The sequence below is a fragment of the Notolepis coatsorum genome (assembly GCF_963971535.1).
Source record: "Notolepis coatsorum genome assembly, chromosome: 6".
Lineage (NCBI taxonomy): Eukaryota > Metazoa > Chordata > Actinopteri > Aulopiformes > Paralepididae > Notolepis > Notolepis coatsorum.
This window is the reverse complement of record NC_140170.1, coordinates 58,635,731-58,649,008: the sequence shown is the minus strand read 5'-3', so window position 1 is coordinate 58,649,008 and position 13,278 is coordinate 58,635,731. Positions and strand designations below refer to the sequence as shown.

At 43.0% G+C, this 13,278-nt stretch overlaps 1 long non-coding RNA gene across 1 annotated transcript; it reads right to left on the bottom strand.

Moving 5' to 3' along the window:
* Positions 1 to 10,440: 10,440 nt before the first annotated feature.
* On the bottom strand, positions 10,441 to 12,279 carry LOC311230034. The gene is made up of 3 exons (XR_014619770.1): positions 12,046 to 12,279; positions 11,536 to 11,748; positions 10,441 to 11,059 (listed from the first exon to the last, which is right to left on the bottom strand). It is a non-coding gene; the product is annotated as an uncharacterized lncRNA (long non-coding RNA).
* Between the last annotated feature and the right edge of the window lie 999 nt (positions 12,280 to 13,278).

Sequence of the window (13,278 nt, the reverse complement as noted above, 5' to 3'; positions counted from 1 at the left end):
GCATAATTTATGCACCTTTAGTTTATTTCATTTATAAAGGACAGTGTGTAGGCCTACTGACAATCATTTGCAAATAGATGGGTGCACCAGATTTAGCAAGAAGCTATAATTTCCATCTATAGTCCTATGTACTGTAACGTTACATAGCTATTTAAATCACAATAGTGTCAGTGATTAGCCTCGCCCTCTATTGTGATCACCAGAGATCATCGTTAGAGAGTTGGTGTGTTTTGGGAAGCACGGTCCTTGTTCCTGACATGGCTTTTGAAGTGATATTCGCACGTGTTTTTGCGGGTCCAGTCCACGGTATGTTCACAGAATTTGCAAAACACCTTATCGACTGAAGCATAAAAGTCATTAGGATACTGCTCTGCTCTGAATTTAGGGCTTAGTGCGGAATTTCTTCTGACGTTAACACATTTGTGGCCAACCACATATACGTGTTTGGGAGCCGACCTTTGAAGGCCAACCACGTATATATACGTGTTAAACTCGTTTTTGCTTTTATTCCATTTTAATATCCCGGATGTTGTCACAGAGCTGTATTTTGGCTGGAAAAGGCATATTGGGACTCCAAAAGTGCAGTACCGGCCAGATCCTGGTATTGGCGCTGTCTTGAGAATGCAGTTTCCCCTGTTGCAGACCGGGTGTCACTTTTCTTTCGCTCCGGGTTAGCTTTTCTGTTAGCCTGAAGCTATGGCTTCAGCAGATCGCCTGGAATACTTTTTGCGATGCAGAATTCAGTATGCAGTAAAGGAATATAGCATCAGCCAATGGACATATCGATCTACCAGATGGCAATCAAATAACTGGCAAATTCTTAAACCAACCGGCCACAGGTAAGAGCGATTTGACGTACATTTCAGCCTGATCAGGCCTTGTTCTCATAGCCATCTACCCGGTCAGCGTATCTTGTTGCAATAACGAATGCCGTTATTGGTAATCAATAATCAGAAACGACTTGCCCCGCCCCCCCCCCCCCTTTCATGCATTCATGGTGGAACATGGTACTGATCATATGCATTTAGATTTTTAAACTCTAGCTTGTGTAGGGCCGAAACGCCAATCGATTTAACGTTATTAGCTTAGCGCCCTATAACTAGCGTTGCAGGAATAATACCAGACCATTCTGATATAACGTTCATATTCACAACCCTATAAAACGGGGGAACGTATTGATGAAAAAATTATTTCTTTATGGCATATTGTAGGGAAGGTTTATACTGTCAATTGACAATGACAATGGACACATAGCAATCATATAAAATATAGATTTAGCTCTACAAACAACCTCACACACAGTGAAACGTTGTAATGAAAAGCTGGCCTCCTAGAGTGGGCCCTGTCTAATCCCAATGGCCCCGAATGTGTTAACGACGCACAGAAGCAGCCAGACGCTTGGATATTTCTCTGTGTTGTGTGTAACACGCTGTAGCATCCCCGATCATGTTCGCGTTGCACCAAACGTTCCATATTCTCCCGAACACGGAATTTCAGTCCAGATTAGGGCAAATTCTGCAATATTCCACGTTTTACAGTTCCATTTGTATTGGTCAATTCCGCAATTCCATCCGCGATTCCGTGAACACGGATTTCATATGGCTCTAGGGTCACGGACAGGTACCGGGGCAGAGTAGTTGTGAGGATTGGTTCATTCCCCGCCACACGCTCCGCTCCTTTAAGGTACTGTGTTGATTGATGCATTCCCCGCCACACGCTCCGCTCCTTTAAGGTGCTGTGTTGATTGGTGCATTCCCCGCCACACGCTTTTGGAGCAAGTATCAATTCCAGCGCGCACCTGTCATAGTTTTTGATTAGCGCCCCAGAGGCTTTTTATACTGGGACTTCCCTTCAATCGATGTCGGGTCGTTTGGAATACAACTGCTTTTGCCTGCTTTTTCCCCGTTGCTGTACCTCGTCTACTTTCCCTCCAGGACTTTCTGTGGAGATCCGCTGATGAGAACATTGTTCCCCGTTTGGAGCTGCGCCTCGAGCTTTACGCGTTTGCGCTTGGGTGAGTTGGAACCAAACCCCTCTGGATTATTCTGTCTGTGTGTGTGACGAACACCGAAGATTATCATTTTTGCTTGCACTGGACTCAGTTGAAGTGTGTGTTTAGAAGAGACACTGAAGATATCATTTCTGTTTGCACTAAACTCAGCTAACTTGTGTGTTGTGGAGAACACTGAAGATTGGCACTGTTCATTGGTTCTGGACACAGCTAAGGGAGGAGGGAACCACACTGCCTCTGTGTTTCGTTGGACTGTTATTGATATCTCTCTCTCTCTCCGTTTTCCACCTCGAGTTAAAGCTGGGAGTATCTGTAGAGCCGCTACAACGTCAAATACCGATTCCCCACCGCTATCACCAGGAGGATCTGCAGAGCCGCAGAGAACTCTGCTGATGGCAGTCTCCCTTGTTGTTTCATAATTGTTACTTTACCCCTTTTGTGACTCTGTAAATAAATACGCCCTAGTATTTGGCTAACTCTGAACTTCCTGTCTGTGCAGTGCGTTTGAGGTCGGTTCAAACCCTAACATTACGACCCGACCATGACGACCTCAGCCGACACAGACAGGGTCAGAACAGCGTTGGCGGTCCAGATTGAATTAACCAACGACCACAGCCTACAGCTAGGTGCGGCTGCGGCTGCTGTACAGGAGCTCCGAGACCAGGTCCTGCCTATTCAGGAGTCCCTTGGCTCTCTGGCTAGCCTGCAGACAGCCCAGGGTAATCAGCAGACTAATATTCTCCACCAATTACAAGCGCTGAGTGAAGCCGTTAACACCTTGCTTGTAACCCCACCTACTACAGGAGCCTCGGCCGGAGCATCACCCGCAGCCGTGGCAGGCCCCGCGCCTCCCGATCCCGCACCTCGGGAGCCCCGTCTTTCCGAACCACGGTTGTTCAATGGTAACCAGAGACCGAAACTAAAGCCCGCCGCCCGCCAGGGGCGCTCAGTTTTTACCTTTGGCGCTTGACACTTAGAGGGCTGCCCGCCGTGTGGCGTGTAATCAATCAAGTTCATAACGATACTCTTATTTTGAAAATCTGTGCGGGTCTCATTTCCGCCCCAAGCGCATCTCCAGTCACAATATCGATGGCTCCGGCAGTTAGCAACAATTAGGTTCGTATGATACTCTTATTTTGAAAGAAAACGTGGCAACAAGTCATATCCGCCCAGCCCTGCAGCGGGATACTATTGGCTAAGGGCTTCTGCTCGCAGTGCTCATGTCAACACAGGCAGTCTGCTCTAGAAGAGCGGACCTCCATGAGCTACCGTTACTGTTTAAACAATGACCCAGTCAACTATTCACTTTTAGTTTAATACATGACGAGGCATTGTCTAACGGTATCTAGCTGGCTAGCTACTAATAGCTGCTGATATCAACAAATGCTCCAGCAATAGTCGACTCAAGTGCATAATACCTCCGTTCCCTCGTTAGCTAGCTTAGCTAGCTCACGTTAGATCTATCTGTCCCAGTAAACTAAATTGTCTTAACGTTATCTACCGGGCTAGCAGTAGCTACAGATATCAATGTCTTATAACATTGATTGAATGCGTATTCTAGCTGAGCGCATGTTGAATGTGATTTGACAAAAGAACCGTAACGTTATAAATAGGGTCCAGCTGCATCGCCGGAGAATCCTTGCATGCTAAATGTAGGGTCTAGCTGAATATAGGGTCTAGCTGCAGGGCCGGAGAATCCTTGCTGGAGCTGGAGGCTACTCAAGTATACACACAGACAGTGGAGCAGTTTGCAGATAGCAAGCATTTTGACTTATTGCGTGGTGGCGATTAGGGATGCACGATATTGATTTTTTGATACCGATATCGATAACTTTATGCTCCTCAGGCCGATAACCGATATCGATAACCGATATTTATTGTATTATAATCTTTTATTTTTTATCAAATATTTTTATTTTCTTTTCTTTTTTCCAACATGAAACAAAACATATCACAATACAACAACAACAATACATAAAAAGACTTACTCAACACCACATGACAAGACAACTACTGATACAACTGTACAGTGATCATCCTAACATGGACACTCGCTCGTTCTCTTCCCCCTCCCCCCGCTCACCCCAGGACCTCAACATGAGTCACACTCATAATACATCACAATACATCACTCAGCAAAAAAAAAAAAAAAAAAAACAAGAATCAAAACAAACATTTCCAAACTTATATGCGTTCCCTCAACTTTGCCACTGTAGCCAACCAAATTACGATATCAGATTCCCTAACCCCTATAACACGTGCCGTGGATATCTCCAAATAGATCACGTCAAGGTAGGTGAGAAACTTATTGTATTATAATCTTTTTTCTTAATGTATATATTATTTTTTTTATCAAATTCTTTTTTTCAACATGAAACAAAACATATCACAATACAATAATAATACATAAAAAGACTTCCCAGGACAATAACTTAACACCAACTTAAATGTGACCTAACCAGACAACAGAAACAAAAGCCAAGACAACAGTATAGCTTGTTTGCAGTCACGTGATTTTGATGACGCGCGAAACTCACCTGGGGGGCAGGAAGTCAAGAACAGTGATTCAAAACAATGGAAAGTCAATACGCAAAAGCGTTGGATGAGCCTACACGCACTAGGTATCATCAGAAAATATCAAAACATATTGGATATGATCCGTACACGCTGAGGAAAATCTAATATTCTCCACCAATTACAAGCGCTGAGTGAAGCCGTTAACACCTTGCTTGTAACCCCACCTACTACAGGAGCCTCGGCCGGAGCATCACCCGCAGCCGTGGCAGGCCCCGCGCCTCCCGATCCCGCACCTCGGGAGCCCCGTCTTTCCGAACCACGGTTGTTCAATGGTAACCAGAGACCGAAACTAAAGCCCGCCGCCCGCCAGGGGCGCTCAGTTTTTACCTTTGGCGCTTGACACTTAGAGGGCTGCCCGCCGTGTGGCGTGTAATCAATCAAGTTCATAACGATACTCTTATTTTGAAAATCTGTGCGGGTCTCATTTCCGCCCCAAGCGCATCTCCAGTCAGAATATCGATGGCTCCGGCAGTTAGCAACAATTAGGTTCGTATGATACTCTTATTTTGAAAAAAAACGTGGCAACAAGTCATATCCGCCCAGCCCTGCAGCGGGATACTATTGGCTAAGGGCTTCTGCTCGCAGTGCTCATGTCAACACAGGCAGTCTGCTCTAGAAGAGCGGACCTCCATGAGCTACCGTTACTGTTTAAACAATGACCCAGTCAACTATTCACTTTTAGTTTAATACATGACGAGGCATTGTCTAACGGTATCTAGCTGGCTAGCTACTAATAGCTGCTGATATCAACAAATGCTCCAGCAATAGTCGACTCAAGTGCATAATACCTCTGTTCCCTCGTTAGCTAGCTTAGCTAGCTCACGTTAGATCTATCTGTCCCAGTAAACTAAATTGTCTTAACGTTATCTACCGGGCTAGCAGTAGCTACAGATAGCTCCTGATATCAATGTCTTATAACATTGATTGAATGCGTATTCTAGCTGAGCGCATGTTGAATGTGATTTGACAAAAGAACCGTAACGTTATAAATAGGGTCCAGCTGCATCGCCGGAGAATCCTTGCATGCTAAATGTAGGGTCTAGCTGAATATAGGGTCTAGCTGCAGGGCCGGAGAATCCTTGCTGGAGCTGGAGGCTACTCAAGTATACACACAGACAGTGGAGCAGTTTGCAGATAGCAAGCATTTTGACTTATTGCGTGGTGGCGATTAGGGATGCACGATATTGATTTTTTGATACCGATATCGATAACTTTATGCTCCTCAGGCCGATAACCGATATCGATAACCGATATTTATTGTATTATAATCTTTTTTTTTTTATCAAATATTTTTATTTTCTTTTCTTTTTTCCAACATGAAACAAAACATATCACAATACAACAACAACAATACATAAAAAGTCTTACTCAACACCACATGACAAGACAACTACTGATACAACTGTACAGTGATCATCCTAACATGGACACTCGCTCGTTCTCTCCCCCCCCCCCCCTTCCCCCGCTCACCACAGGACCTCAACATGAGTCACACTCATAATACATCACAATACATCACGCAGCAAAAAAAAAAAAAAAAAACAAGAATCAAAACAAACATTTCCAAACTTATATGCGTTCCCTCAACTTTGCCACTGTAGCCAACCAAATTACGATATCAGATTCCCTAACCCCTATAACACGTGCCGTGGATATCTCCAAATAGATCACGTCAAGGTAGGTGAGAAACTTATTGTATTATAATCTTTTTTTTTAATGTATATATTATTTTTTTATCAAATTCTTTTTTTCAACATGAAACAAAACATATCACAATACAATAATAATACATAAAAAGACTTCCCAGGACAATAACTTAACACCAACTTAAATGTGACCTAACCAGACAACCGAAACAAAAGCCAAGACAACAGTATAGCTTGTTTGCAGTCACGTGATTTTGATGACGCGCGAAACTCACCTGGGGGGCAGGAAGTCAAGAACAGTGATTCAAAACAATGGAAAGTCAATACGCAAAAGCGTTGGATGAGCCTACACGCACTAGGTATCATCAGAAAATATCAAAACATATTGGATATGATCCGTACACGCTGAGGAAAATCGTCTTGACCGATTTGCCTGGCGTTGAGGCGATTGATATAACCAATTACCTCGTCCTCCAGACCTCCTACTACACGGCTAGCCAGATGAAGGCATACAAGAGTCTGGAGGCTTATAACTATTTGGTGTGTGGTTGGGTAAATGACCTCGGATCAAAGGCAGCATTGAATGACTGTCGTCTTGTTTTTGCGCGGGTGAGTAAATCTACTTGAGAATCACTCTTTTATATTGCTATTTCAACTCTTAATGTACATGGATACTGGCGTCAGTCAGGCTATGCGCTAAACGCTAGCTACTATTTTCTACCTTGCCACTAGGTCAACCATTCTCAGAGGTCTGGTGCAACACCGCTAAAAACGTGGATCGTGGCAAAACGAAATGGAGAAGTTGTGACAGCACATTGTGATTGTATGGCTGGGTAAGTCATCATAATAATGCAAGGCATGTTTAACTACATATCGCTGTTGTAAAATGATGCTAACTAGATGCCATGAAGGTGTCACTCTGATGGTGGCCAGACTTTCGTCTTGTTTACATCAGGGTCCCCCATTTTCAATTCATCATGACATACAGGTAGACAGTTACTGTACTGTTGCATCGCTAGACATTTATGACATACCAGATCTACAAATCTACCAACAGATTGTCAGAATCCTGCTCGCATGTTGGAGCAGTTCTGTTCGCCATTGAAGTGGGTGTTAAAATGAGAGAGACTGAGTCCTGCACCATGGAAAAGTGCAAGTGGTTAATGCCATCACATGTCAAAAAGGTAATCAAATGCACGTAATTTACTTTTGTTTCAGTGCGAGCTGTATGTAGGGGTACATTTAAAACGTTTATATTCTCTATGCCTCTCGCGCTTTCAGATTCCTGCCGCTCCAGTTGCGATGATAGACTTTTCATCTGCAAAATCTAAGAAGCAAAAACTAGATCATGCCATTGCAGGGACAGGTGAGCAGAGGTGTACAGTACTGAATGCAAAATACCTGTGCAATAATATGTTCCAAGTTTCACTTTAAAGCTGTGCAATATCTGTCTTATAGAGAAACAAACACCTGAGAGTTCCACAGTCCAGTGTCCAAGAGTGAAGCAAGGATCAGAAACGTATAGTCAGTTTTTCAAGGCTTTACACCTAAACTCCCCAAAAAGTGCTGCACTGATGTCCAGGTCACCATATTGCAGAGAATTTGTCCCAAAGTCTGTGAGCAAGCTACCTAAACTACTAACTGCATATAGGACACCAGAGACACCGCAGCTACCTCCAACAGAGTTGAAGAAAGCATGCCAGGATTTCAGACTGGAAGAGCTAACACAGTCACAGGTACAGGCAGTAGAGGAGGAGACCAGAAACCAGAGCTCATCAACAATCTGGTTCCGCCAAAGAGCAGGAAGGGTAACAGCCTCTAAACTGAAGCAGGTTCTACACACAAGTATTTCACAGCCGTCAAAGTCCTTGGTCAAGTCCATATGCTACCCAGAGGCACACAAGCTCTCTACAGCTGCAACGAGGTATTTATTAGGGGAAAGTAATTGCAAGACAAGGACATCTGCAATTGACCTATTATGACACATAGGTTAGGGCTGGCTAGAAGTATGTTTAATCTTTGAGGTCTGGAGTAGGATGATGTAAACCAGTGCACTACAATTGTCCCTATAAATGCTGACCTACATCACATTTAGTAAATCAGTTACTAATTATGGTTGTACAACTCTCTCTTCCTATTGCTTCCTATTACCTATGCATTACAGGTATGGATGTAAAAATGAGGCAACAGCCAGAAGACAGTATGAACAACTGCAAAGTGTGGACCATGAGGGTTTCTCCTGCATGGACAGTGGACTTTGGCTGAATCAGAAGTGGCCATACATGGGAGCCTCACCAGATGGAATTGTCACATGCGCCTGTCATGGAACTGGGGTTTGTGAGATAAAGGTACCAGCTATTTCTTCAGTATGGATTTGGATATGCATTTACCATTCATGTTTTGACGTCCTCAATAACACAGTAGAGCAGGTGTATTGGCATTGTGACTAATGGAACTGGGATTTGTGAGAAGAGTAACCTAGTACTTTGTAATTCAATGCACAGTTTATGTTCCTACATGTTGTAAAGACATAGAAACATCACGTGGTGCATGAGAGAAATTAACAGATCTTGAAGCTGAACATTTGAAAAGGAGATACTATGCAGAAGAAGTGACTATTTTCATTGTGAACTTTTAGTGCCCACACAGCAAACAGGAGGAGGCCAATCTACGCCTGTGTGCTGGAGACCAGGGCTTCTGTCTCATCTTCGATGGGGACGATGTGAAACTGGACAGGAAGCACGCGTACTACTACCAAGTACAGGCTCAGCTCCACATTGTGGGTGCTGACTATTGTGACTTTGTAGTGTGGAACACAAATTACATCTTTGTAGAGAGGATTTTGCCTGATGCGGAACTCTGGGTCAATGTCATTCCCAAAGTTCAAGAGTTCTTCAGACACTGTGTTCTTCCTGAAGTGTTGGGACAGCACTTCACAAAGTGAACCAAATCATGTTTGAAATGTTTCTTTAATCTGTGCATATTCCTGTAATAAATTGTAAATAAATGGTAGTTTATAGAACATGAATATCACAACAGGTCAAAATCTTATAGCTTTAGTTATATAGGCACAAATAAAACAAATTGATATCTGAAATATATAGGTAGTTTAGGTTAATTAATTGTTTCTTTTGTTTGTGTAGTTATTCCTAGGTTGTTATATTTTTGTTGTTAACCACCCTGATCAAAATAAACCTTCTAAAGGGCTTCACATCACTTGTTGCTGGTGGTTCTTGGGAGCTGGGAAGAGGGGTTACATTTCCATGTTGTGCCTCGGTCTCCCCTAGGCCGTTTCCTCTGAAAACTACTACATGAAATGGTCACATGTTGTGAAGAAAGAAAGCGACCAAGTTGGAAAAAATTTTCCAGGTGTAAGCTACATCCTACTACAAGCACCCAGTATTTTCATTGTGACTACATAGACAATGAATATGATTTTCTCAAGACAAAGATAATTTAATAACGGATTCAAACATAGTTTAACTACAAACAACCATTCAAATCTAATTAGAACTGATTTAAAAATGACAAAGATTAATTGAATGAAATTAATACATTTTTATTTCAATAAAATAATAATGACAGACAGGTAGAGGGAGACATATACATATATTTGAAATATTATTATTCAATATTATCATTAAACTATTTGTAGTCCGGGCTAGAACTACGCACCCGTTAGTGGAGGTCTGAGAAAACATCGACCCATTATTTATAATCAAATCTACCTCAAATCATTCAATGCAAAACTATGCAGGGCATGCATCTTATTTTCCTATTTGACCTTTAGATGAATAGAATATTGCTTACTCCAGTGGGACAACAGAGTCCGAAAGATTGGATAATGCACAGCAAATGACTCCAATCTTATCAATCAGCGCCAGTGACTCGCCTGTTTTTACAGCCATGTGTTCAACGGGGAGGGTACTCTGCAGAATTTGGTACTTTCTTCTCACTAATCCTATGACCCTTTCCACGTGAATACGCACATTAGCGAGTTTTCTTGTTTGCTCAACTTCATATGCAGATAGCTGGCTCTTCCCTTTTGTGAAAGCAGGCATCTTCAATGAAGCACAGTAAAATCCCACACTATCCACTATAGTAAACCCACGGTCTGCCAGAACAATGTCTCCGGGTAACAAATTATTTAGACGGCTACTCTCTTCAGTTATCTGCTTGTCACTCACTCTCCCTCCCCAAGCACGAGAGATGTATGTGACATATCCTTGAGGAGCAATGCCAATGAGAAATTTAACTGTGTTATGGTGTTTATAATTGGACCAAGTTTGTGCTCTTGCCAGCAAATTAGATGGCCTTTCAAGGAAAACTTCAAAACAGTCCACTATTACGGCAACCTTACACCCAAATGCTTGCCTGAATGACATTGGCATTGTAGCTTGCAGCACCTCTCGCTCTGGCCACTCTATTATAAACTCTAATCTTTCATGAAGTATGCCAATTATCTTGTGCCAAATTCGAGAAACAGTGGAACAGGAAACATTGAACCTGAAGGCCAAATCTTGGAGTGGAAGGTTTAGTCTCAACCGAATTAAGACCAACATGAACTGTTTAAATTTGGAGAGCGCCGACAAAGAGCTATAGTTGATGTGTGGCTCACATAGCTGAAACACTTGCATCAAAACTAAGAAATTGGGCAATCCTGTGTAAAATTTAGTCTTCTCTTCGTTGTTCTGAAAAGCATCTGGACTAAATTCCCTGTCCAGTACTTTTTTCCTGAGGTCACTCAGCTCCACTACGGAGTGATTCAGAACATCCTCCATCTTCTCAAGATCCTCCATAGTCAGGTCTGTCTGGCAGCCTGCATCTACATAGAATATATTTGGCAAAGGGGATAAGAGGGGAAAAGATAGTTTAGTTATATAATTTACAAATTGTATAAAAGTGGTGGTAATTATTTGTTAAATTATGATGTAAACAAGTGACATACATAGTTGTCAAAATACATTTAATTTACTCTTGTCTGTCTCTCTCCCACACACACTCTGTCTCTGTCTGTCACACACTCTGTCTCTCCCCCTTTCTGTCTGTCTCTCCCACACACACTCTGTCTCTCTGTCTGTCACACACTGTCTCTCCCCCTTTCTGTCTGTCTCACACACACTCTGTCTCTCTCTCTCCCACACACACTGTCTCTCTGTCTGTTTGTCTCTCTCCCACACACACTCTCTGTCTGTCTCTCTCCCACACATATGATGTAAACAAGTGACATACATAGTTGTCAAAATACTTAATGTAACATTGGCTACATGAAAGCTCCTCCATGCATTATATTTAATTTACCTTTGTGGTATTCCGATGCTGGGCTCTGTGAGCCCTCACCGAGGTCCAGCAATGCCTCTGCTGCATCGGTGCAGGTCTCATCTGCTTTTCTGGACCTCAACCTTTCCTCACGTTGACATGATGCCTCGGTCATTGGTTTACCTTGCTGGTAACCAAGGTTAACTGTAGGAGCCCAGTCTGGAGAGTCTACATCGTTGGCAGCACTCGGGCAGCCTGAATAAAATAAATAGCAAAGTGATAAACACCCAACAATGACAGCAAAGAGGGATAACAGTAGTTTCGGTCCTAAGAGATCGTTGAAAACCACTGGCCGTGATAGCTAGCTAATGTTAGCATTGCTTAAAAACAAAGACACCAGAAGATAGCGTCAGCTATCTAGCTGCGAAACACAAACACACAGGGTGATATCACAGATGTAACGTTAGCTATATGTTTCCAGCAATATTGCCTCCTGGTCTGTATTTTTGTCAGTTTTATCCAGCTATGTAAGTAGCTAAATTACTGCCTTACCTTTCACAAAGTGGTCACTGCATATACGCGCGTTGTCTGATTCGGCTCCTCCAGACCTCAACCGGAGATTTCTGATCCACGCCTGCCGCCGTTTTTCTGTGACTTTTTTAAACTTCTCCCCTTTATGTATAACCACTTTCGGGACTCGAAAGTACCCCTTGTTTTTTTCCCGATTCGATCGGTTGGTACAGCCGTAAACCGCGCAAAACTTTGGCATTTTAATCAGAGAGTCTCACTGACTATGAGTATCTTCGTTATGTGCAAATCACTTCCTGACCCCCAACAACATTCCTCTAGAGCGAATGACGTCACCTGCAAACAACCTATTGACTGATAAAGTGACCATATTTATTTTTCCAAATGAAAATTCACAATCCGTCAACAACTTATAATACATCCAACCTAAGACGCTCGAAGCTTTTTGTTCTTCTTTTTTCAAAGCGGAGCCTTAAAAAAAAGGCTTTGAGTGGACACATCACCACCACAACAAGTCACCTGCAACAAGCTAGAAGCTAGAAGCTAGAACCTAGAAGCTAGAAGCTAGAAGCTGCTGTGAATCCAAAGCCAGCTATTGACGAGTCGTTTGCTAAATTAAAGAAGTTTGACAGAAATGACCCAAGGGCTCAAGCCGCTAGCTTTTAAGCAGTCCTTGGTGGTGCAAATTAACCTGGCTACTATGGAGCAATAAGTGACTGCGTTCAACCGAGGGTTGCATCACAGCCATGGAAGGGGCTAGCTTTGCTTAGCTCCTCGCGTCGTCGTAGGCTTCTAAGTTAACACAATAACACACCATCGTAGCGGTGGTGATGCCGCAGGTGACCCGTCAGGCTGGATGTATTACAAGTTGTTGCCCTTTTCCCTCCTTGTGGAACTTCTCCATTGCATTTATTACAAATAGCAAGCGATCTTTTTCCTCTGAAATTCCGAGTACCGACGCGGCCATCTTTGTTTTTAACGTCAGCGCTGATTCAGAAACTTACGTGCCTACGTCACAGCCAAGAAAGGGAGCGCTCGATTTGTGTAAAACGCCCTGTTCTTAAACCACACGCTGTCAGTCGTACCACAGTACTGGCAAAACGGGATGAGCCTACAGTCAAAACAAACGCACTTCATTCCAATTCACCCACACAGCATTTTCTTTTACCAAAAAATATATTATATTATCGGAGCTATTAATAACGTTATCGGGTTTATCGCGATGACGTCATAATTGCTGATATCGGCCCGATAATT